At 43.0% G+C, this 25,657-nt stretch overlaps 1 long non-coding RNA gene across 2 annotated transcripts in view; it reads right to left on the bottom strand.

The window, feature by feature from the left end:
* Window positions 1–287: 287 nt before the first annotated feature.
* The window catches only part of LOC102026874, a 40,390-nt gene continuing 15,020 nt past the window's right edge, over window positions 288–25,657 (bottom strand). For both annotated transcript variants that reach the window (XR_264017.2, XR_001231180.1), the window contains exons 3-4: window positions 4,637–4,733; window positions 288–535 (exon numbers count right to left, since the gene is read on the bottom strand). This is a non-coding gene — a long non-coding RNA (uncharacterized LOC102026874). The remainder of the gene's footprint in view (window positions 536–4,636; window positions 4,734–25,657) is intronic.

Raw genomic sequence — 25,657 nt, forward strand, 5'->3', positions numbered from 1 at the left:
GTCATGGTGGAAGTTTGTGAGGGAGGGAGGTTGTGGGATGAGACAGGCAGTGAGAGGGAGGAGGGACCAGACTTGCTCTTTTTATAATGACCCTCTCAGGGACATTGACTTGGAGTCCCAGAGAACCACCTTCCAATGGTGATGCCCCCATGACATAATAAGAGAGTCAAAGGAGATACCCAATGGTTCCACTTATTAAGCATTTAGCTATATATATAGTAAGTAGTAAGGTCTTAAGTGCATAATAGCCACTTGAAAAAAGAATGCACATTACTTAAAGGCAAAGAAATTGTATTTTATTCTTAAATAACCGCGATTACATAGCCATCCATTAGTGTGTGCTTGTACAGAGCCTTCCCAACCTTGTGATCTCAACAAGCAGGGCCACCTCTGTGTCCTGCTGTTTGTCAGAGGAATAACCAGGCACTACTGCATGATGTGATGCTGCATCGCTGGTAGGGATGGGAAACAGGAAACAGTACAGACGTCCCTCAGAATCTCCATGTGATCCAGCAATTCCAGTTTGGATAGATACCTAAAAGAAATAAAACCAGGGACTCAAACGTGTGCATCAGCTTTCACAGCACCATTGTTTGTAATAGCCTAAAGGTGGGAGCCACGCAAGTATCTATTGACCATTAGGTGGATAAAAGAGATATGGCATATGTTTGTGTGTACATGCACATATGTTGTGCATACTACAACATATGGGTAACCTTGAAAACCCTATGCTATGTGAAACAAATTGGTCACTTAATCTTGATATTGCAGTAAGGGAAAAATACTGTATGCTTCCACTTTGCACAAAAGTATAAATGTAATTAATGCCATCGACCTATTGAAACAATTAAAATAGTAAATTTTGTTAGGTGTATTTACCGGAGTTAAGAGCACAATGACATGGAATGGAGTGTCTGGGGTCTGACAGTTGTTGCATGTCACCATTCTTCCTGCAGGTATTTGAAATGTCTAGTGGAACTCCTGTGAGTTGCTGCAGGGTCTAGGTTATCCTGGATCTAGTTTGGGGACTTCCAGGCCATGCTGTCGATCATAAGCTTATTCTTTTCACTTATTGACGGTTATGGGCAAAAAGGCCTGGCTGAGGCACTGTGCCTAACGGCTTTGGGACCTGGGAGAGTCACTGGACCTCCCTCGTGCTCAGCTTCTTTTCTCAACAAAGATAAAGGTACCGTCTGCCCCCTGTGCAGACTCTAACCCACCAAATAAAAGCTACTGTCATGTCCTACACACCACTCAAAGGACTCAGAAATGGCAGGCTTTCCACGTGCCTCAATTAAAGCCCTCAAAATGGAAAGTTAGATCCGGAGCCCTGCAGCCCCTGCTCATTGCCCTCGGTGCCCTTCTTTCCTCCCCGAACTTCTGTATTCCTAACCACCCTATCTTCCCTCCAAGGTCTTTCCCTCACTGTACCTTCTGCCTGGAAAATTTTCCTCTACTCTACCGGCTTTACCTACAGTGACCATTTCCTGCTTATCCTTTCATTTCCTGTCTGCCATGGCACCCAGTTGAGAAACATTCTCTGATGGCCCAGGTAGCCAACTAGAATTTCTACTTTGTGGTTCTTGTTTCTTGGCTTCCTCACCTGGTTGCAAGCAGCTGGAGGACAGGCACTGTGTTCCCATTGCCTGACACAGCTCCTGGGACATAATATCTATTCAGTAAGCACGGGTAGCTTCCTTGAAGGGAAGGGTCAGCACTGGCACACCCGAAGCTGGCATGAGGGGAAAAGCCAGACTGCAACGCTATGCTCCAGCTTCATTCCTCATCCATCTTGCTGCCTGTCTTCCCCTCCACCTCACTCTCCTCTCAGTATTTCCTGCCCTGTGCTGTGTCTTGCAGCTGTCACACCAGAGACTGATGAGCAGTTTCTTTCTGTTCTGGTGATCCTGATGGCAAGAGACGAGTTTCTGTCTTGGGGACAGAATGATAAGAATCTGCATATTTCAAAAATATCTTTGGACAAACACTAATCCAATTCTCCCCCTCCTCAAAGCATAAGAAAGCATTTTGGCTCCCTTCTGTGTTAATCCTTATGTGAAAAGATCTTTAACAGCAGTTCTGAGCTCCTCCTCTTAAATTTCCAATGACAGTCAAGACTGCCTAGGCAAAGTACACCCAAAGAGGCTCTTGTGTGCAAGAACTGGATGAAGCTCTGCACCCAAATGCTCAGTGCTTCTTGATAAGACCCTTTCACCCAAGATAGCACTGTCCACGTTTTACTCATAGGGAACTTGGCTCACAGTAGGTAAGTAACGGTCCTGAGGTTGCCCAGCTCAGGACTATGTCCTCACTGGAGCAAGAAATCCTATCTTCTTCCATTCTTCCTCTCCCCGACCCATGCACATCTCATTCCAACTTGCAGAAAAAGAAAACCTTGCAAACATTTCCCCGTCAGAAGCCCAATTCATTTTCTCGGGTGCTGGGGCTTACGAGGAACTGAATGCCTATGATTTTGTCTGCCACTTAACTGAGCTTAGCTGGAAGCAATCTGCTTAAAGTTTAAGCATCAACTTATCACTTTGTTAACTGTGCATTCATTTTCAAGGGGATGGTTAACTTTAATGGCAACGGGGAATTGAATCATGTGGCAACAGGTTCCGTGACATGTGGGAGCCAGAAGGGAAGTGAGAGGCCTTCCCAGTCAGATGTCGTGTGGAGAGGGAGCTGGTGTAAAAATTTGGATTAATTGTCGGCCTGCAGTCTCCTGCAGGGGACAGCATCCTACTCTGTCACTCTATGATTGACACCAAGAATCCACTCTGCTCACAGGCAGGATGGTGCCTGAAAGGAACAGAAGAGGGAAGGAGGCAGTCAGAATCCTCCACGGCCACCAGAGTCAGGGAACGCACTGGTGCTCTGCATTTGCTGTTGGGAAATCCCATTACCCACCTTATCGAAAGGGAAACTGGAGCTCATCAGGAAAGCAGCTGGTCCTAGGGCCCATTGCAAGTCAGAGCTGGATTAGATACAGCTCTGGTTCCCACAGAACGCCTTCCAAGGGTCTCTTGACTTAGGGTGGCAGCAAAGTACAGCTGGCTTATCACCATTACTCAAAAGCCAGTTCACGTTCAGCACAAACACCCTCTGATTCCATGGGTGTGGCTTCACAGTCTCTCGAGAAAAAGCAAAATTTTCCCTGGAGAAGATAGACAGGCTCATATCTTCTCAAATCCCCATGACTGTGTCTCCTAGTCACCTTTTAGCACTCTAGGATGCAGCCTCCTTGTTGTTATATGTCCTTACTCGGGAGGGAGAACCTAGCAGTTTTAATTTACTTGATGTGTGAACCAGACAGAAAAGAAAGGGAGTTCTGAAGAGTACTATAAACACAGGAAGTCAGCCTGCCTGAGAGTCCAGAAGCTTCAGTTTCCACGCTTATAGCTATTTAGACGGCCTTGCTTGGTGTATCGGAGGTGCCACCTCTGGCTCCTTTCCAGCCAGCCAACCCGCTCTTCTGGAGTATCCACCCTAAGTGAGGCAAGTGACTGTGTCTGTTTGTTTGTTTCCATCATTTTGTGGACAGATCTCCTAAACCAGTGGTTCTTAACCAGGAATGATATTATTGCCTAGCAAATATTCAGCTGTGTCTGAAGACACTTTTGTTTTTCACAGCTGGGGTGGTAGAAACTTTGGGTTCTAGTACAGGGAAACCAGGGGTGCTGTTAACAGCCTGTGGCAGGCAGACCATCCTCACAGGACAGAATAATTTGTCTCTAAATGTCAGTATAACTGAAGCCGGAAACCCTCGTCCAGACATGGGAGTCTCAGCGGACCTCCCCTGGGCTCTCTGCGCAGTGGTGGTCACATGATAGATTTTATGGTGGGGTGGAGGCAAAGCTGGAGGTCATGACTGGCTCTGCTCATGGGCTGGGGTCGAGCTCTGTGTCCTTCTCCTTCCACAGACTGGCCCGTGCTCCTCACATGGCAATGATCCCAGAGTTCCCAAGAGCAGCAAGACAGGGAAAGTGCCAGCACTGAAGCAGATACTTGAAAAATGCGTGTGTCAGGCTTGCAAGCTCTCTGTGCTATCTTGGCACATGACAGGTCCTCAGGACCATTCACTCCCTGATTCTCATTCAAATAGCGTGGTGCTCACTTTCCTCCACCCTATTGATTTTTCTTTCAAAACCACAGTCCCCTCTGTAAATGAGTCTACCCCTTATTGGAACCCTGGGAGTCGCTTCTGGGGTTTAAGCCATTGCTTGGCTCCACCTGTGTGATTAATATTGGAGCCCAGAGCAGAGTCACAGCCCCACGCTGGCTGTTTGGGGTATCGCCGGATAAGCCAATTCCTAAGAGGAATGTCACCCACTGGGGCAGCAGCCCCCTCCTGAGATAACTGTGCTTTTCAGCTAAAGAAGGCCTGGGGCTTCTGATCTCCTCCTGGGGCCCTCGCCCGAGTCAGGCGCAGCGATGGCTCCTGCTGGAGCCCCACGCCTCACCTGGTTAATGGTGCTCTTTGCACAGGAAGCAGGCCAGGCCACCAGGGCGCCTTGGCCCGCCTAACCCTTTCACTCTCGGTTCTTGGGGCTGTGCCCTACTTCTTTCTCTGCCACACTACCCTTCCCAGGTGACCAGGCCAGCGTTGCAGGTCCAGGCAGAGGGGAACACTTACTGTGTGTTAGGTGGTTAACAAGCACAGTCTGTTAATGCTCCCTGATTGATTTCTGGATGTTTTTTCCTTCTGGACTGCTGGAACTCCACTGCAAAGGCTGGCGTGAGGAGACAAATTGTTTACTTAGTTCTTATCCCTTGGGCCACTAGAAAAAAGCCTAGGAATTTCTAAAACGAGCATCCAGGTAGGACATGCCAAGCCAGCTCTCTCTCCCCTCCAATCTCATTCTCTGGAAGAGGAAGCAGCCTGGCCTTGGGCCTGAGCCACCGAGCTGGAAGTCTGTTTCTTCCCGGAACTGGTTCGGTTTCTCACTGCCAGGGTTCTGTGACCTTGAGCCCTGTATGGAAACCCGCAGCGTCTGTTTTCTCCCTTGTAAATAAGGGTAATAGTCTCTCAGAGGATTGTGAGGCTCCTGAAATGCTCTGTGGAATTTTCTGAGTAAATAGGCTCATTTGGTAACACTGACACAATGGAATTAGACCTTTTCCACGATTAGCAATTCTGCCAATGTCGGGAGCAACATGGCTCCTCTGTCTTCCTCCACACCAGAGTTAGGATGCCAAATACGCTAGGTCTCACAGGAAAACAGGAATTGCATCATTTTCCCTTGAAGATGAAGGTTAAAGAAACTAATCTTGGTTCACTCCAAGAAATAAAAAGCTTCATTAGCACTGGAAATTTTTAAGTTGAAAAAGAATACTTTTTAACACACAGGTCTTAAAAATCAAGATAATACATTCATAATAACACATCTCCTATATGATCGTGTACAGTTTTCAAAGTGCGTTCTCTGCAGGCATCTAAGAGTAGAATTGGTAGTGTTTCATTCGCTCAAAAAGATCTTTACTGAACCTCCACAGTGTGTGAGTCACAGTTCAGGCCCTGAGGATAAAGCAAAGAAGAAGGCAAAAAGTCCCAGCTTTGTGGAACTTACATAGCTCAAGGAGACAGATCAAGAAGAATTTAAAAATATAAAAATGGAACAGAATGTCAGGTGGCATGAAGAAAATAAGTGCGGGTAAGAGCACAGGCACTGTGCTATGGAAGGTGAGTGTGGGGCTCCATTTTAGCAAGGAGGAAGAGGGAGGGGGCTTCTGACTCTGATGTTCGACCGGAGACTTTAAGAAAAGAAGAGAGAAACACATCTGGACTTCTGGGAAGAGTGTTATGACATGAAAGTAAGTGCAAAGCTCCCGGGGCGAAAATATGCTTGGTATGTTTGAAGAACAACAAAATCATTCTAATCCCTCCTGTTCCGATTAAATGCTTTCTCAAGATCCTAACCAGAATTTTCTGTCTCCCTGAAAGCAATTCAGTCCCTCAGTTACTATGTATTTGCTCTTTGCAGGTAATAGAGAACAGCAACCTAAGCTGTGGTTATGTGGAATCACATTTCTGGTCAAAGCTGGCTGAAGTCAGCCCAGCTGTCATTTCGAGGCAGGGCTCTGAACTCAAAAGTGAGTTTGGGATCTTTGATTCTAGTGAGACCTCCTGAGGCTTGGCATCTCGTTTGTCTTCACAGTTAAGTAACAGTGGCGGTTCCTGTAAATGCGACGGGTGAAAGGAAGGAGCCACAGAAGACTAGCCCATCAGGCTGCAGGACTCCGAGAAGTCACCCACGGAGAACTGAGAGCACCGGAAGGCAGGAACGTGGAGAGGCTTTGCTGATGCAAGAAAGCACCGGTCCTGGCTGCACAGGAACTGCTTTCCTGGGCAAGGAACTGCTTTCCTGAGCAAGCCCGAGCCAAGCCAGGCAAGGGAAGGCCACTGCGCCGCGCATCTCCCCAGCAGCTGGGACAGAGTCCCCAGGCACCCAGCCCAGCTCCCCACAGCAGACGTCCAGGAAGCACCCCTCCTGCTTTCCTGAGTCTCACTTCAGTGCATCTTGGCACCAGGAGAACAACAGGGTTGGTACCCCTGACTGTTTCTATCTTAAACTAGTTAGTCAAGGACTGGCTAGAAAGCGGGGAGGGAGAGAGAGAAAGTGAGAAAGACAGAGAGTAACTGACTTGTGAGCTGGCTCTGCTGAACTGCTCTTGGTCTGAACTCAGGCCTTTCCTCCACTCCCAGCCAATCACCCCAATAACCTATTTCCGCATAGGAAGATTGAAAAGCAGACCAATTTATATTTTTCTGTTTTTTGGAATTGGCCCATTGTCAAATTTCTGGCAATGACAAGCTGTGTGCGTGCACCATTCACCTGCTTCTCCCTGGGCCACATGCCTCTCTTCCAGCCCTCCTCTACCCTTCAGACCTGTCCTCCCTTCTGCCCACTTCTGTCTGTGTAGAGGTCAGGGAGAAGCTACACACACAATTGACAGAGACTGGATTCCCACAGCCACACTTAAAAAAGCTCTCAGTGTCCCTGCTGCCACTCAGGAAATGTGGAAGAAGCAGACAGATGTTGGGGGTGGGGCAAGTCCTGCAGTGACTTGGACAGAGGCTGGTGTCCAGTAGGCGTTGCCCTTCCGCCAGCTCCTTCCCAAGGCTCTCTTTCTCCGCTTTCTCCTTGTGTTTTCAAGGCCACGAAAGACACACACTCCTTAGCCCTGGGTGCTCATTGCCTCAGCTTCCCTGGTGGCGGCTTCCAGAAAGCTTGCCTCCAGGAAGGGGACTGATAGGGCCAACGAAGTGGGGCCAGGCATCCGTAAAAGGCCTCCAGCCAAAAGGCTGGTTCCTTCCTGCAGCTGTCTCCGGGACTCCAAATCTCTCCCAGAGGAGGCGCCTCACTTATTAACATCATAACTCACGCAAGTTGCTTGGAGTCACCGTGCATGGAAGATCGCATTCTGCAAAGTGTTGAAGCTGCAAAGTCACCAGCCCAGTCGATAGACTTTTATTTTAACGATGTTTGTGATCAATATTTAAACAGGATTGACCCAGCCCGCTGCTAGTGCACCTCTCTCCTCCCAGCTGCCTGGGAGAGATAAAACATTTACTTGAGGGTGGGGGTTACAGTGTTCCAGGCCAAGGCGGTGCTTGAGGATAGATGGGGTGAAGGTGCCATAGGAAGCATTAGATCCAGTGCTAATGGGCCCTGGAGTCTCAGGGCCAAAGGGGCTGTGGCTTAGAGATTCTGGGCAGATTATGAGAGAATAAGGAAAGAATTTATGGGAAGATCTGGCCACTAGTAAAATAAACTTTAGAGCTTAAAAGATTTTCTTGAAAATAGCAGTGGCCTATTTAATCTGCCTTTTATTGAAAGTTAGTAGCTAAGAGCTGGGCTCTGGTTCAGATGGCTAGAGTATACAGCTTGTCATATACTCTCTCTGAATCTCATTAAAATGATTCTTCCTGGAACTGTAAAGAATAAAGAGACACAATGCAAAACAGCTGAAATATTGACTCCATATAGTAAGTGCTCAATTAACATTATGAGATTATTGGTAAAGCAAGGACACAAAATCCGATTCTCTTTGTTTCTAACACAGTAATTTCAAAGAGTTACATGAACTATGTACAAAGTTAGGTAATGTGTTGGGACAGAGTATGATTGATTACATGATTATCTAGTCCAGTCTCCCTGAAAGAAAACCTGAATAAAGAGAAAGCATAACTGGCTGAAAAATCTGGTAAAACTGTGTGGAGAATTTGAATTTAGGCCCAGAAAGGCCCAGAAAGACAGAGGAGATCTCTAAGAAAGTAGTGCATGAGGGGAAGTAGTATACGTAGAACCTCTACATAGACGTGACCTCTTGAAATGAGTACTTCTGCACTTCTGCACAAACTGAGTACCTCTGAAATGCACATTTCAGTACATAGTTTGGGGTTTGCAAGGGAAATGTAATCTAACGCAGGACACATAATTTATAGAATTAATTTATAATAGTCACCCAAAGAGTCATATACCAAAAAAAAAGTGCGGGAAATCTGTCCACACACTCAGACCAAAAGAATCCAGCTGAGGGCCTGGATCCCACAGCCTGGATCCTGCGTGAACCAGTGGAAAACCTAGAGCCCATAACAATGTCCCCACAAGTCCAACTGGAGACCAACAGCCCACAACAATGTCTCTTGCAGGCCTGTTTCAAGGATCTGTGCTAAAAAGGCCCAAAGGTCAGTGGTGGAAGCTAGAAAGTCTGTGCCAGTGGGATGAAGGATCTGTGCCAGCAGGTTGAGGGATCTGCACTGGAGCCAGAAAGCAATAGTCAAAGTAAAGAAAAGAGCTCCCCTGAAAACTATCACAGCCATTCTCAGCAACAGTGAGGCCCCAAGCTCTTCCGATGATGAGAACAGCCAAGTCTATATCAGGAAAGCCAACACAACAAGCTTCACCAGGAGGTTGAACAGTACACCATCCTCCCCTCCAGAACCAAGAAGTGATGCTCAAAGTAAGGACCAGAGCTCCCCCAAAGTGAACCATAGCCAGTCTCAGAGAGACAACAAAGTCCTGAGCTCCTTCAATGATGAGAACAGCCCCATTCATATCAGGACAGCCAGCGTGACAAGCTCCTCTAGGAGAACCAACAGCTCCCTACAGCTACCAAACTTCTTCCTTTCCAGTTCTGCCTTTTATGCTGTCAGAAACAGTCCTCAGATGGGCCTCCCACACCCAGCACCACACTGGCTCAGTTCAGCTGGGTGTTACAAGCTGACCACCGGTTGTTAATCTGCCACAATAGGTAAGATTAAACTCCCAATGCACAAGATACTTAAGAAAATGTGTTTTCTAAGAAGAGGAAGTTAGAACCCTGCTTTCAAAAGGAGTCTGTATTAAGGGAAGGACCGCAAAGGATAGCAAGGTCTCACAGGGTGACCAACTTATTCAGTTCACCTGGAACTTTCACATCTTAACACTAAAAGTCCTCACTACCAGAACCCTCAGTTCTGGGTGAATATGACAGTTGGTCCCTTTAGGATGAAGAGGAGCAGAGGGCTGGGCTTCTTAAAAGTCAGAGGGAGCAAACTGCAGACGAGACAATGACTGCTAACATCCAGTGCAGCAGAGATCAACCCTGAAAAAACCTATCAGCTTGGACCATTTGAAGGTCCCAGAGGACAGATTAAGGAATGCTGTGACTCCACAGTCAAAGGTCTAGACCTGACTGTATGCGCCACCATGTACCGCTTCCACAGAGGAGGGGCTAGGTGAAGGTCATCTCTTAGGAACCTGATTTGGCCTAAGAGTTTATAAGAACACACAGAAGAGTTAATCGGTCCAAAGCCAAGCACCCCTGCCCAGGAGGGGCAGCACGGGGCCTTCAGTGTTCAGTATTTTCCACCTCTGTGCAGGCAGTGAGAGGCTTCAATCTGCTGGGCTCTGGGGTTTGGTTCATAATGATCCGGATGTCACATGGATGTCCAATGACTGACTCTGCCATTGATCGTGGAGCCTGGGACATGGATGATGGATTGGGCCACCAGAGCAGCTGCCTGCGGGAAGTCTGATTTTGTTCAGATGAGCTGCTCCAGACAGCCCTTCTCCCGCTTCCTCTCAGTCCCTCTGCATTTCTCTCCCATGAAATCTGTCATCTTCTCTCTGCTTCCTTTTTCACCTTCTTTCCCTTCCTTTCTGCTTAATGCTCTCCCTTCTTTCTCTTTTCTTCTTTCCCTCCTTCAGCTCTTGCTCTCTCTCTCTTTCCCTTTCCTCCCTTCTCTCTCCCTTTTTCTTCTCCTGGCTTAATTCTCAAGGCCCATCTTCATTTTGTTGGGACTCGGCAGGAGAGGGCACACAAAGCATTACAATACTCTCTTTAAAGCATGGGCTGAAATCCAAAAGTCCTCTTAGCACATTCCTAGGGCTCAGAATCATATCCACTCTGATTCTGGCACAGGGAATGACCTAAACCAAGGAAAAAGAATGCTCTAACATGCATCACTGAAGAAGCCAGGGAGCTCAACAAATTTCTTACTGGATCACTTTCTGCAAGGTGTAAGAAACAGTATCTCATGGCTGTAGCTTCTCAGACCCTTGATTGTAGGAGACTGAGGATTTTATTTCCGGATGCAAAACAGATGTACAGAATGGCTTTACTTACTATTTGAAGGGCTGAAGTGAAGCCAGCATGGATTATTTTTAAAGCACAGATATATTTTTAAAGTCAGATCAGTCTGGATCTTATTAAACTCAACTCTCTCCCTGTGTGTGAGTAGGCAGTGAATGTGTCTAGATGTTTTTATCTGAAATTCTGTGTAGTCATCTCTCCACTAATGCCCACGTTTGGCGTCTGTGTGTTCGACTGCCCTCATCAGAACTCACGGTGCTGGCTTGGAGGGGCCAAACCCAGACAACATACTTCTGCGTCAGAGTCTGTGTTGTCTCAGGATGGGTTTGAGTGGGATTTGTGGATTTATCAGTGAGTCGCTTGTGAGATCAGAGCTAAGAAAACCGAAGTAAGAATTTGATTTGGTTTGCAACACACGTTGTGCTGCCAGTGGCAACAAGCCACACATGCTGTCATTTACGCAGAGTGATTCTGTCCCATATGGATTGCTCTTATGGCATGGCTACTCCCCAGTTCACCACAGAGACCATCAGACACCGTGCTAGTGCACTTGTGTCTGTGTATCTGTACATGCCTACACACCATAGAATTTAGAAAGGTATTTCAAGAGCAATGTATTTTGAGTACTAACTGACTTTGGTTTCTCTTTCTTTTTTTCTTTCCCATGCAAATCCTCTACTGCATACATGTGTGGCTCTTGTCCCAGAAGCATTTCCACAGCAAATAAATCCCATCTCACACATCTTGCTTGCCCCTGCCTCTCTGCTGAAGACCCTTCATTGTGTATGTTATTTCACTTTACCTCTATTCTGACAAAACCTGAAGGTCACCTTTTAGAAATACTAAATACTTAATCCTGCCTCCTGAGCCTACTTCTGGCCTCCATTGCCTCCTTTTTCTCATTCCTGCCTGTGTATGTCTCCTGAGATATAAGGGCCAAATGAGTTCCTTTCCTCCTAAAATCATTTTCTCAGAGAATCTTTGTGCTTGGGGACTTTGGCCAAACACATCAGGACGGTGCTCCTTAGAGCTTGGTTTAGGTTTTTCCAAGTTTCCAGCTACACTCAGGCTTTCAGAACTGCAATATTACATCTCGAAGTTATTGTCTAAAGTCAAGCCTAATGTATTTTCCTGTCAAATTGATCTTTCATAATGTATTTTGTACATCTCAAATTCATTAACCATGACACAACCACTTTAGTCTTCTCCCCACTTGCCATCAGACCCAGGACTGGAGCCTTGCTCCAGACTGGCTCTTTACCTTGCTACAGTCCCTCATCAGTTCATCCTCACCAGTACCTCCAGAGGTTTGGACAATAGATTGTTCGCTTCTCCTTGGCTGTGTCTCCTCTCATCCACTCCAGTGTCCAGCACTCCCTGTGAAAGACTCCAAAGTGTCATTTCAGCATTGTGTCTTACTTTGGAGCCCGCAGAATCCTCATCACCCACTGGGTCCCATCCCAATGCAAACATTCTCTTATCTTCTAGATCCTCTCTCCAGGCATATCCATCTCCAGACCACGCCTTGGTCATCTGTCACACCACTGGGCCTCTGAAGTGTCCCCTCTCACTTGTTACCAACCCAAATCTCATATTTCTTTAGGGATCAGATTCAAGCCTCACTATGCAAAGGCATCTTTCCCAGTGTTCTAGGAGCTGGATTTCTCTCAGTACATTTATTGTGGCATGCATACACTTACACATACGTTTTTCCTGCATATATTCTAGTTGTCTCATTTCTTATTCCCCTCAATGCACATTAAACAACCTTATGAGCCAGACCTTGTTAAAATCTCTAAGTGGTCAATGCCCAATTTTCAATGTTTTGAAAATAAAAGGTACAGGAAAATGAAAGCTTGTTGAAAGGGTTAATCATGTTTTGGAGCAGAGTGCTGCACTTGTTGTATCAGAGACTGGAATTCAATCTGACCTGACTCGGGTACATGGAGATTGCCCGGTTGGTTCCCATCTCAGGAAAGCCCTGTAATAAGCTTAGCCCATCAGAACTAGGCACCCTGCTCTACCCCTGGCTTCGCTCTGTCATGTGGACTTCATTCTCAGGCAGGACCTCTTCATGAGTGGCCATGACTTTCTAGCTCCACTCCTATCAGAAAGAGGAAAATATTTCCCTATTTTGGAATTGAGTTTTGTCGAGCCACCCTGGCTGTATGTTCCTCACTGCCTACAAAGTAAAGACAGTGCTGACTGGCAGGGACTGGTTCTCATTTCCCCCAACGAGTCTACCCACAGGGCCAGGGCTTGTGATGCTCTGATGGGTCGGGCAGGCCTGGGTTGGTTCCTGAAGCCACCACCTACAGGGCAGGAACTAACAATGAGGAAGGGTTTTCTTCAGGTAAATCATGGTTTTGTTGCAAGAAGAAAATGGATGGTGGGTAAGTAAAAGCCCCAACTACCCATTTCAAGAAGTAATTCCTCATTTATCATGGTCTGATAAAGCCAAGTACTCTGGAAGGAGCTAAGCAGGTCGGAGGGCAGACAACTGAAGATGAAGTGTTGGTTAATATGTGATTGTTCCTGCTCTTGTATAATGAAAGGGAATATTGGCTCTGGGCAGAATTCCATTCTCTGCATATTCTCTGCTTCACTATCAGATCTGCCTTTATTCATCCTCCACAGTAAAGAGAAACCAATTCAATTCAATATAAAAATGTAGTCAAATTTTGTTGTAACCTCAGAACAAGAAAGAAAACACAAAATAGATTGAAAGCCAAGTCATACCCCAGGAGTCCTTATAAGAGAAAAATGGTCCTTTCGTTGCAGATTTCAAAAAGAGGTTCAGGTGAGTCAGATGTGTAAAATGAAACAGGACTAGCCTTAACATGCAATTAATATTTATTAAGTTTTTAATACAACAGACATTGTTGAGGTGAAAGGCTGATTATGGGTTCAAATTTCCTTACATAAAACTTGACCTTTCCCAGCTGGGAGCCTTTCCAGCTTTCTGAACAAAAGATAGTGCTGTGTAATTCCCACGCCTATGAGGTGGAGAAATTGGTTTTGAAGGAAAGAAATCTAAACTATGCCTTTGTCTGTTCTTTAATAAAATGCACAAATGCATTGATCTATTTGTCTTGCTCTGTTTCTGAACCATATGAATTTGAGAGCGCTTGGCAGGAGGCAAAATGTCTGGCTTCCCAATTGGGTCACCAAGTTGGCCCATTAACCACATTCAGTTTTCCTTCCTTCCGTTGTTGGTGGCCTTTGCTGTCTAAGTGAAAACTAATATCTTTCCATCACATGGGGCTCCTTAATGACACTGAAACGCGGAGTGGCGACTTCTCATATTAGAGCAATTTGTTCAAAGCCCGGAGGAACTCCACAGCAACTTCAGCAATCCATTTCCTCCTTTTCTGGCAAAAAAGTGCAAGTGATGAGATTTGAACTAGCTGCCCACATTTGCCATGTCCTTAGCTTGTCTTCTAACACTGAAGACAGAAAAGATCACAAAGACATAACTTTCCAAGGCACTCCATGGGAGAGAAATCATTGGTAAAGATCTGTGAAAGGAGAGGAGTTTATCTCTCATATTTGACAATCTGCAATCTGCCCCAAAATGAAATAGAAGAGCCTGTGTCCACGTAGCAGCAGCTGTTGGATAAAGGAGAACTGTTGCTCTCTTTTGAGCAATGATGTTACCCTTCCTACATCTACTGCCTCCAGGCTTGAGAAGAACGTGCCTGTTATGTTTTGATGACCCCTGAATAATGACAGACTTAAAACAACCAGAGTCACCTTTCCAGCTAGAAGCTACACCGTTTTGTTCCATCAGCTGGAATGAAATTTGCATGTATCATTTTCGTGTAGTTGGATTCAGCCGTGTGGTGCACCATGCCCTTCCTCCGCCTCTCAGGGGCGTGGCCATCAGCGTCCTCAGCCTTCGCTGCTCAGGGCTGGACTCCCCCCGCCCTGCTGCTGTGTCAGCCTGTCTCAGGCAGGTTACCCAGGGAAGACAGGATCTTGGACTTCTGGCCCATGCCTTCCAGATGTGATACTTTTTTTCTTACTCTACCTTTGGTTAAACGCTACACTCAGTTTCTGCTCCTCAGCTCCAGCCCTCAGCTCTTCTTAGCGGATCCCTATTCCCTGCTATCTTTCCTGTGATTAGTCCATGGGCCCTTTCGGACCCAATAGAAATATGTGACCAAATGTGAACCTTGGGGCTGCCATGTTTCATAATGCCAGAATACTCCCATTTCCTCAGCTATAAGATGTCTGCTTCATAGAACAGGCAAGATGATTAAAGGAATAAATACGTGTGACCCTCTGAGGACAGGGCCCAGAAAATGGTGAACACTTAATACAAATCTTTGATTGTTTTGTTATTGTCACAACCTGAACTCTCCTGGATGGTCCTGTTCATTACTGGAGAAAAACTAAGTAAGCCAGTTCTATATTGAAAAGAATTTAAAAGAATTTAAACTTCAGTGCTTCCAGAAAACCATCACAATAAGCCAACCGACAGAGGAACTTAGTGAATTCTTTTTTTCAGCCAAAAAAGTCCCTATCACATTCTACTGTGGCTGGAGATATAGGTTGGTTTTTCAATGAAAATAAAATGTTTTTTATTTTATCCCTAAGGTATAGCCACAATCTTCCTTTTTTCTCCCTTCCAATAATTCAATCCCAACCAAAACAAGAGAATAAAGGATTCTCTCTGGCAAGTGTCTCTCTGGAGCAGACCCTTGAGAAAAGAGTCAGAGGAAGCTGCATCCATCTTTTAATTAGCAATGTGCACCCAGTCCAGCTGCTGGTCTCTGTAGCAAGGGCTGGAAGAGCAACAAGCATCTCTTTATCCTCTTTGATTTTTTCTCTCAGCTACCCCTCCCTTTCCACCCTATCCTTCTACCGTCTAACACCCAACAAAATGTGATTATTTGCATGAAATCAATACCATGATTCACACACAAAAGCCCAGAAAACCCTGCTATGCAATTGTGTGAGTAATTTTTTATGAAGCAGGCTCCTAAGTGCTTGCCAACAAGCTAAATTATCCTCTTGTTAAGTGTTATATATTTTTTCTACTCCCTTTCTTCTTTTCCATGTACTTCTTAATATTGATAAGCTTCTCTTAGCTGAAGGGAACATTTGCATTTTTCTTTAGTTCTCTGTGTAGCAAACACATCAAAGGGTCTAACTCCCTGGCCTTTCTATTTTCCCTTCTCAGCACCGGAACTCGCTGTGACCAGACACTCAGTGAAAAGATGATTCTGTGAGAGATGGGAGAAGGGGAAGGGGATGCTTAAGGATCTGGGTTTGAGAGCTAAACAAAACACAGAAGAAGGCTGGGTTTAACCTCTCCTTGATTTAATCAATCCATCAATTAGCCAGTAAATAGTGAATACTACTTGATTTTCCTATCTTATGCTAGGTACTTTGGGAACTATGAAATGAAAAAATGATAAGATAAAATGAAAGGGATCTGTGACCACTAGCACACCTGGATCCATCATATGGTGTGGTAGAGCAGGGCTTGAGGTAAGAGTAGGGGAAGTATCGCTAAAAAAAATAAGAGCAACTTCACAGGAAGTACAGGGGTGTAGAGATAGGCACCAGGACACTGGGTAAACATTAGATGGTAGTAAGTAAAGTAGGTCATTTTAATCAAAGTCATTATTAAAAATACAATGAAGACTTGGTTCTACCTGGTGCTCATTCTCCCCTGTACACACCGCCTGCACTGTGCTGGTCTTACATAAAGAAAGTCAGGCCAGAGGAGGGGGAGTTTGCACACTAGAGAGGGACAGAGGGTGACATTGAGACTGGATTTCCTCTCAGCTAGGGAGGTGAGCATGCGGCAGACTTAGAGACCTGAGGAAAGAGACATTTCCTGGTCTGTATTGTTGCATCATATGCAAGCATGTGTGGCTGTGACACTCACACAAGCATAATAGTAACTGAAATCCTTATGTACATAACAGCTTTCCAGTTTCATTTCCTTAATAAATGACAAGGGTTTTGGGCTATTCTGATAATTAAATATTATTTTAAGATATAATTTAATGGCTGAATGATCTACCACATTGCATTTGCCATAATATATTTAAACAATATCTTGCTATTGCTTGTGAATAGTATTTCCAACTATTCTCCATTACAAATAGTGCTGTGATATATATCCTTAAATATTAATCTTTGATAACATTCTAATAATTTTAAAGACATAATCCTAGAAATAATACTATGGAATCACAAACTATGCACATTTTAAGACTCTTTATAAATAGCTCTGAATTGCTTTCCAGAAATAACATACCCGTACTTATTCCCAGAAGCAGTACAAAAAACATTCTTGAGAAAATCATCTTCATGTGGAATACTGTGTGCACTTTTTTCTATTTAAAATTTTAAATGATTTCATCCATACAAAGAAATGTACTATTTTGCAGATGTCAAATATGCATATAATTTTAAAATAATTGATGAATGTTTTACAGCAAGAAGAAGCATGTTAAAGTCTATGTGGTGAACTCCTACCATTTTGTCTAGTGAAACTCTGTATTATCTCTACTGTTTTATCAAAGAGTTATTTTCTTATTCCCTATAATGGTTTGAGCAATCTTTTATTCTTACATCTGGTAATCTGAGCAATGTAGTTGAGGATAGCAATGTGTAATATAATAACCACTGTTGATTCGTATTATTTTGTCTTGAGACTCTGTATCACTTTGAGTGTTCTTGCTTTGATTTGTTTATGTTTGTGATACTGGTATGCTGCTACTGTTCCATTTCTTTGTTTGTTTCTCATTTACTACTCTCTTTCAAATAAAAAATAAAATAAAATAAAAAGTAAAGTCTGCTATGCAGGTCACAAAAGCAACTCTATCCAAAACATGGCCTCCCTACCTCCTAGATGTAAACACTAGGTTTCTGTAGAAATTTGTAAATATGTTATCATTTTTTTTTCAGTTACTTGGTTTTTCTTAAATTCTCATTTCTTTTCAGTTAAATTCTCCCTTATTTCACTGCCACAGTATTTCATTGCTTTCACGTGTCATGCTTATCCTCTGTTCCATCAATGAGTTGTTGGGTTGTTTCTAGTCTGGATCTTGTTTTGGGCAGTGCTGCTATGAAGATGCCTCACTGTGTCTCTGGTAGCCTCGAGTGAGAGTTTCTCCTAGGAAATGATTTATAACCCAGAGTTTGTGTGGCTCTGGGCAGACAGAAGGCTTTCAAAGGCTTCCAAGGAGTAGATAGTGGTCAGGAATAGGTTTACATATCACGCATTTCTGTACATATACTCTCCTAAAGCCACTCTCTTCCCACTTCTCATATTCTCCCACTTTACATAAGGAAAACACCCCTCTAACTCATCTGGATTCTTACTGTGGTGCATTAAGCTGGAATATAAAAACTCCAGGATGACAAGGGGACATTTGAAAATTTTATGGCGATGTTGAGAAAGCAAATGACTTTAATGAGTGGATAACAAATCATTTTGCAAGTCAGATGCACTCCAATTATTTGTTTTCCACAAAACACAAGTCTTCAGCTGCTAGATTATTAAAAATAAGTTCTCATGATAAAACTATCAATCATAAATCACTAGATGATTCTTGGCATATTGCTGAGAAAGAATTCAAAGATTAAGGGACCCTGTTAAACAAGTCCACTGTTCCTTCTATTTACTAACAAGAATAAGGATTTCTAGCAGTTACATTAGAAAAACAATAAACAGAAATACAATGAATGCTGTATTCTGTCGCAGTGTAGTCATAAATAATCCTGTCTCATTATAGTTGTAAATAATTCTTCTTCACAGATATGTAACTGACTGAGAAAAACCGTCTATCCACTTTCATGAGATATGTAATTGCATATTATTAAAAACTATATCATCTTGTCTTTTGAAATTCTGTATCATTTCTAATTTTTTACTATTTTCTATTCTCTTTAGAATAAAAAAGAAAGGAACTATAATGATAACTCAATCCAAAAGAAAAAAGAACCCAATGATCATACAGAAAATCTTTTAAAAATTAAATTTATGCATATAATTTTACTCTAAAGAAATGCAGCGAAGTAATAAAGACATTGGAAGAAAAACCTGCATTAAATTTGGATAAAATTATTTAAGGAATCATGGAAAAAAAAATACATGTTTGAGGAAAGAATAAACCTTAAGTTGTTAAAGAAGAGCTTGATCATGTTTTTCTTTCTAAAGTGATAAGCATGAAATCACATTCATGGTTAAAATAAAACCTCCAATGAAAAGCTAGGTACCAATCTTCATGCAAGTAATGAATAGTTTTTCAGAATTTTGGAGAGATTGTGCAAATGAAAACATTTGACAGCCACAACTCTTTAAGGGTATACATCCAGGTGTAGAATTGTGTTGTAAAAAGGTGTCCACATCCCTAGGGGGAATACATGCACTATGTATTTTGCAAACATATACTAAGCACACATTAAACATAAACATTTTTAAAAAGAGGCTTGCACATCTCTGGTCTTTCTAGCTAATATTAAATTGTCGTCAGGCTGTCAACCCTATCACCACCATGAAGCCCTAATTGCTGTACGTCCTCCCAAACACTTCAGATCGCTGGAGTTTTCCATTTTTGCCAAGCTAGCGGGTGTAAAATGGCATTTCATTGTGGTATTAATTTGCATTTTCCTGAATTAATGAGGTTGAGCATATTTTCATATGTTTATTGGCATTCGTGTTACTATTATTTGCTTTTAAGCTTTGCTAATTTGATTTACAAAAAATGATGCTTCATTTGCATGGCTTTGATAACTAACAGGGTTAATACTTTTTCATATGCTTATTAGCCATTTTTATTTTTATGTGAATTGTCCATTCATATCCTGCCCATTTTTCTGTTGGGATTTTCAGGCCTTTCTTATGAATTCAAATGAGTTCCATAAAGGCCTAAGCCCCTTACTTGTCACATTTATTGTGCTGCAATCTTGGGATAAACTGTACTTTGTTATGTGATACCATGGTTCTTTTAATATACTTATGAATGTGATTCGCTGATCTTTTGTTTGGGATTCCTACATCAATATTTATAGCTCCAATTGTCCTGCTCTGCTCTGCTTTGCTTTGTGGGGGTGGCTCTCTGTCAAGTTTTAGTATCATGGTAATACTCGGCTCTTAATGTGAACCAGCACAATTCTATTTTTTTTTCTGAAAAGAATGATCAATTACACATTTTGGAAACTGTTTTTGTTGAAATAATTGACAGAAGACAGCTATGAAATATTCTAAACTGATTCAGATGATAGAGTAATTATTAAAGCGGGTTGTTAGCTTTCCTTTCTAAAGTAAATTTAGTGTTCATATTATCTCCATCAAATCATCCATTTCATTAAGATCTTAAAATTTGTTACTGTAGATAGGAATAATTTGGCTATGGATCTTAAAATGTCCTTAACACTTATTTTATATCTCTCTTCTCACTGCAAATTTTGTGTAGGAGCACTTTTTACTTCTCACTTGGAAATTTCAATAGATTAAAAAATTTATTTTTAAATATACATATAAATTTACTGTTTATTTCATTTATGATTAACTGATTTTGTCTTTTTTTTCTTCTTTTTCAATTAGGTTTGTTTCTAAAGTCCTGGACAACTGCTCTGTCTGTTCTTTTTTGTTTGTTTCATGCTGGAGCCAGAACCTAGGATCATTGGGCATAGCTAGGCAAGAACTTCACCACTGAGCTATATCCTCAGCCCCTTGCAGTTGTTGTTAATTTTCTATTTAACACTACATTAAAAAAATAAATAAATAAAAAGGCTACTTCTTGATCTTATTATCCTTTAGTCAGGAGGAAATTCCAACAGTCAACTCGTTACCATCTGCGACTTTGTCCTGTGATTAACCTCCAAAGATGCAACTCTCATTCTTTCTTTCCTCAAATTTTTTAATGTATTCCCCACTGCATGCTGAAGGAAACTGCCAGTGCTGACCTTCCATTGAAAGATGTCAACACTCAGCCATAATATACCTGCCTATGTGTGTAGACTATTCCAGGCACAAGCTGGACCCCACTTTTCGCAGATGTTCTAACCACCATACATTGCCTATGCCTTTCCCTCTCCTTCCCCATCCCTACTCTCACCCCTTGGAAGAACTTCTGTGCTGTGAAATTGTGCTTAATCCTTCAGATAGCTGTGCTATCCTGGGCTGCTGGAGCCACACAGAGATGGAACCATCAGGTGATCTTCTCTTAGCCACTTGGCTTCCTTGGGTGGAGAAGGAAGGACAAGTGTGGCGTGCAAGGTGGACCAGCCTGTGTGCCCTTTCTTACCAATATGCTCAGCCTTCTAGGGAAGCCCCCACTGTCTTAGCCACAGTGCTATCAAAAACAACCCTCATCACCCACACCTGGGCATGTTCTTGAGCAAACCAAGTCACTCTTCCCGATTATACCAAGACAGGACAAACTAAATCTATCTTGGGGACATCAGAATATGTGACTGTCACCCTAATGAAACCTCATGAGCTGTGCCTGTGCCTGTGCCTATTTAATATGTCATATTAAATTTAATATGTTCTTATTCCTCTAAGGAGTGGAGTGAAGGAAATACAGAAGCAAAGGGTATATCAGCACAGACATAGGATTTCTCATTGTGCTTCTTATTGGGATTTTAGAGGTTATTTAGAGTTTTGACCTCTAGCTTTCATGTTCCTTGTCTTTCCTGTGGCCCCTTGGATCCAGATTAGGAGGAAGCAGAGACCCATCTTGTTCTATTAACATTACACCAGTGATGGGGAACTTTTAGAGCTTTCAGTGCTACCAAACAGCCAACTGTGGCACATTGCCATTGGTTTACTACCGCTGCACTAGACTATTATACTGACCTCATAATGTCTGGGACATATCATGTGTGACAGCAGTGTGATGTCCCAAGCTCATCACAAAGACACACACTGTCACTATGATTTTATAACTTCCAGTGTTACAATATTTTCTCAGGTTTTCTTGTAGTTCCACTTGCTCTCCTATCACCATGACAACACACATTTCATTAATAATGGAGACCTGAGGGGAAGCTTCCGGTGTGGGACCTCTCTTAGGGCTCACCTCCTGCTTTGGCATTCCATGAAACCATTCTGAATCTAGACATTGTGCTTTGAACATCACAACTTTGCATATCAGAGAGGAGTCTGGTTAAATACTATACATGGTAAAAATGCAGGATTTAGCCAAGATTTCCTAAAGCCATTAGCTAGTACAACCAATGAGACAAAAGAAATGCCGTAATGAAATTGCTAAGCCCTTTAGATTTGGAGATCAATGTCTGCTTCCTGCTAAAGAAAAGGAGAAAGACAAGTTGGAAAGTCTTCAGACTGTTTTCATATGCTTTTCATTCATAGGACCTAAGAATGCGAGAGTAAAGAGCACTGTGGCAAGAGCTAGCTACAGTGGCTCAGTGAAGTTAACATCATTCTGGAGATCTCCAGTGCTTTCTGGATAGATTTGACTTTAAAAGTTGCAATGTGATGTCATTTTAAATCCGACATTACACTTCGTTATCGGACTATTTGAATTCTATCTCTAATCTTTATCAGTTGTGTGACCTCAGATGATATGAACCTCTTCTGAACCACTACTTCCTTTCAATGAATTGGATAAAGTAATATTTCCCTTGAAGGTAAAAGTCCTCTCGTGAGTTAGAAAGAGCAAAACTACCATCTTCATCATCACCATCAGCAGGAGCAGCAGGAGCAGGTTTCGGGCAGTCCAGTTTGGTGCCCCTTCCTGTAGTCACATCAGCTTCACCTCAACCCAGCACTGGCTCAGAAGCACCAGACACACTGTCTAGCCATGGGAAAAATCAGAGTCAAGTCCAGGACCCAAGAGACCCAAATAATTTAAGGTCAAGACCATGGGCAATCAGATTCAATAAAAATATTGAGTTTTTAGAATGGACAAGCAGGTCAGAATAATAACATGTGCCTGAGGATTCTGAATCCCTGGTGGCCTTGTGAGGGTCCTCATGTGACACTGGCTTACACAACTATCCCATCTGCTCCCTTTCAGGCCCTAGTCCCTGGGAGATACAGGGGAGTCCAGGCTGTAAAAAGGAGAGTCCAAGCAACGAGTTCTCTCATGTCCTCCAGCCACTGGAGCCATGTCCCCTAGGCTCACACCAATGGAACCAATTTTAAGTTTTCTTCCTTTCACTTCCCATTACTTAATCTGTCCTTTGCACACAGAAACTTCTCTTCTGCTAAAATGTTTCCCTTGCCTTCCACTTCTATTCCAGCCCCACTGCCACCATCCTGCATCCAGCCCTTGTCAGCTCATGCCTGATTTAATTCAACACCTTCCACACAGACGTCCCTGACTTCAGGGTCTGCTGACTCCAACACATCCAGCACTACTTTGAGGATAATCTTCCAAGGGTAATGTTTGCATCCTGCTAGCCCCATCTCCAGGGCCTACAGAGTCTCCCACCTTGCCAATCCCACTACAGCTCTCCTCTTGTCGGCCAACCTGACTGGCTTCTCAAGGCTGCATGTGATTTTCTTTCACGCACTTTCAAGTATCATTCCCATGAGTTAAAATGTTCTCTCCCTTCCTCTCTGCTTATGCATGTTTCTGACTGCCCTGCAAAAGTTAGCTTAGGCTGACACCTTTTCTCCACACATCTACTAGAGCAATAACATTCCTCAGTTTGTGCCTAGACTTGGGTCTTTGTGGGATAAACTATGAGCCTCAGCTCCCTCCTGGGCACCCAAGGATTAGCCACTGAGTTTGATCTTGATTCTTCCCCTCGTGCCAGCTATGGAATACAGCTCCACTGTGCAGTAATTCTCACTTGGTAATATGTTAGTTTAGAAATGTTGTGACTTCATTTCAATCTCTCTCATGATTTGGACAGAAATTCCCCAAAGGCAGTGGCTCTGCTTTCTATTTGCACCCTTCTGATCACGTATGCATAACTGCACACTGCCAGCTCCAGGACTGTATGCGGTTGCCTGCTCGGTGTGCACAGATGGCCCCAGGGAAACTGACCTTTCTGTAAGAACAGTAAATTGGAAATAATCTCAATACTCAATCTTATAAATATGTTATGGGATATCCTTATGATGGAACATTATTCAGACCTTAACAACATTTCTGTAGGGTTTTTAATAGGATGAGAAAGTATTATTATATAAACTTGCTTTATATATGCAGTGTTTATATAAATGTAATAATTTATATAATTATTGTTATAATTTTGTTTTAACATTATGAGAATAGAAAGATGATAGGAAATAAGGAGGGAAGGTGGAGTAAAGGAAGGAAAAAAGCAAGGTAAGCAGAAAGGAAGAAAAGAAAGGAAGGAAAGACAAAAACAATAGATAAACTAAAGGATAAAAAACCCAAGGATGAGGAAAGAGTGGTGCTATCTAAGTAGTTCTTGGTTTGTTTTTCATTTATTAACTTTCTTCTTTATATTTTCTGTGCCTTCTGATTTTCTAAAATTTGCATTGATATAAACTCAAAATGTAAACTATATTAAAATTAATATTGCTTACCAAAATGTCACACTTTCAAACAGTATTTTAAAAAGTTAACATAGAGGGAAAGAGTAGACAAGTTACAGGGTAGAGAAATTGATTGATAACTAGGAGAACAAATCTTTGACATTCAAGAAATTCCCAGCAGATATAGAAATGATGGATATTTTCAGTGGGTAACACCCCATTCCCGAGAAACTGTTTGGTGTTTCCATTTTGATCATGTTACCAATTCCATCCCTTGAATGACAAAGGTACCATGTCTGTCTCCACTACCAACAGTGCCCCTCAGTCATTGTCACTTGTACCTCTCTTCGCCTCTACAACCTTTAGTCTACATAAGAAGATAAGCCTCCTGTGGAAATTTGGATGGGGCAAACAAAATAAAGAAATATGAGACATTATAACACACCTCCCAGTCTGTTATAAGACAGAACTTTCCTGAAGAATCTCCATATTCTAACTCAGGATAAGTAGGTCTTGGGGCTAACTGGCCAAGAGGTTGGGACCAAAGCCTACTTAGTACCTGAGCCGAAGGAGAACATAGACTTTGGAGTGTAGTTGCCCCAAGTGTCAGGAGTTTACATGACATTTCTGAGAACCAGAGTACTCCATGAATCCAGTATTGTGTCATTTAATTTTTGATATTTAAGGAAAAAAGTCATGGAATGTTTGATTATGTTATACTCTGACAGATAATACAGGGCATGAGGAAATGCTACATAGGGCAGTTAGAACCCAGAAGAGCTGAGCAGATGATTGCATGCTTCTCTGTGTGCACATGCTAGCACACATTACAGCACATGTGTGAGAATCACTGCACTTCAGTATGCCTATAGCACCATTTGGTTCTGCTTAGATTATTACATATTTTCAAACACAAATTGAATAATGGCCACTTTTGCCCAGCAGCATGAAGGGCTGCAATGTTTCAAATTAACCTTGTCTCCAAAGGAAAACTTATGTTCATGACACAGCAAGACGGCAAGCAGCTTCTATCTGCTGCCCTTGTTATAATTCAACCCAAGATGCTGAAAGGCATTTTGGGTCTTCAGGAGCACAGGTGAGCAGAGAAGGGTTCTGTTGGGGCACAGTCTGGCATAGGAGGTAGAGAATCAGCGGAAATGCCTGTGGGCCTGGCCCTTGCAGGGCAAGAAATCACGGACATCTGTCCCCTTGTCCATACCCAAAGGGGCCTGTGGCAGTGATAGTACTTACCATGCATTCACTCATGTTACAAACACTCTTTGGATGCTTACTATGGACCCCATAGTGCTCTACACATGTGTAATACATTTGTAAATACAGCAGTGAGCAAGATAGGCAAAATCCTTTCCTTTGTAGAATGTGTACTCTAGAAAGGGATATTGTGACAAACTTGATTTTAAACTGGATTGGATTAAGAGATACTTAGAGAAATGACTGGCTTTGAGGATGCTGGTTTCATCACTGGATTAATCCTTTTTAGTTGGAGTCATTAGGATGTAGAATCTAGTTGGAGGAAGTGGGTCACTGGGGTCCTGCCATTGAAGGCTATATCTTTTCTTGGACATTCTCCCACTCTCTCTTCTTTCTGGCTGCAGTGAGGTGAACAAT

The sequence above is a fragment of the Chinchilla lanigera genome, unplaced genomic scaffold (assembly GCF_000276665.1).
Source record: "Chinchilla lanigera isolate Chin_1 unplaced genomic scaffold, ChiLan1.0 scaffold00088, whole genome shotgun sequence".
In the NCBI taxonomy this organism is placed as follows: domain Eukaryota; kingdom Metazoa; phylum Chordata; class Mammalia; order Rodentia; family Chinchillidae; genus Chinchilla; species Chinchilla lanigera.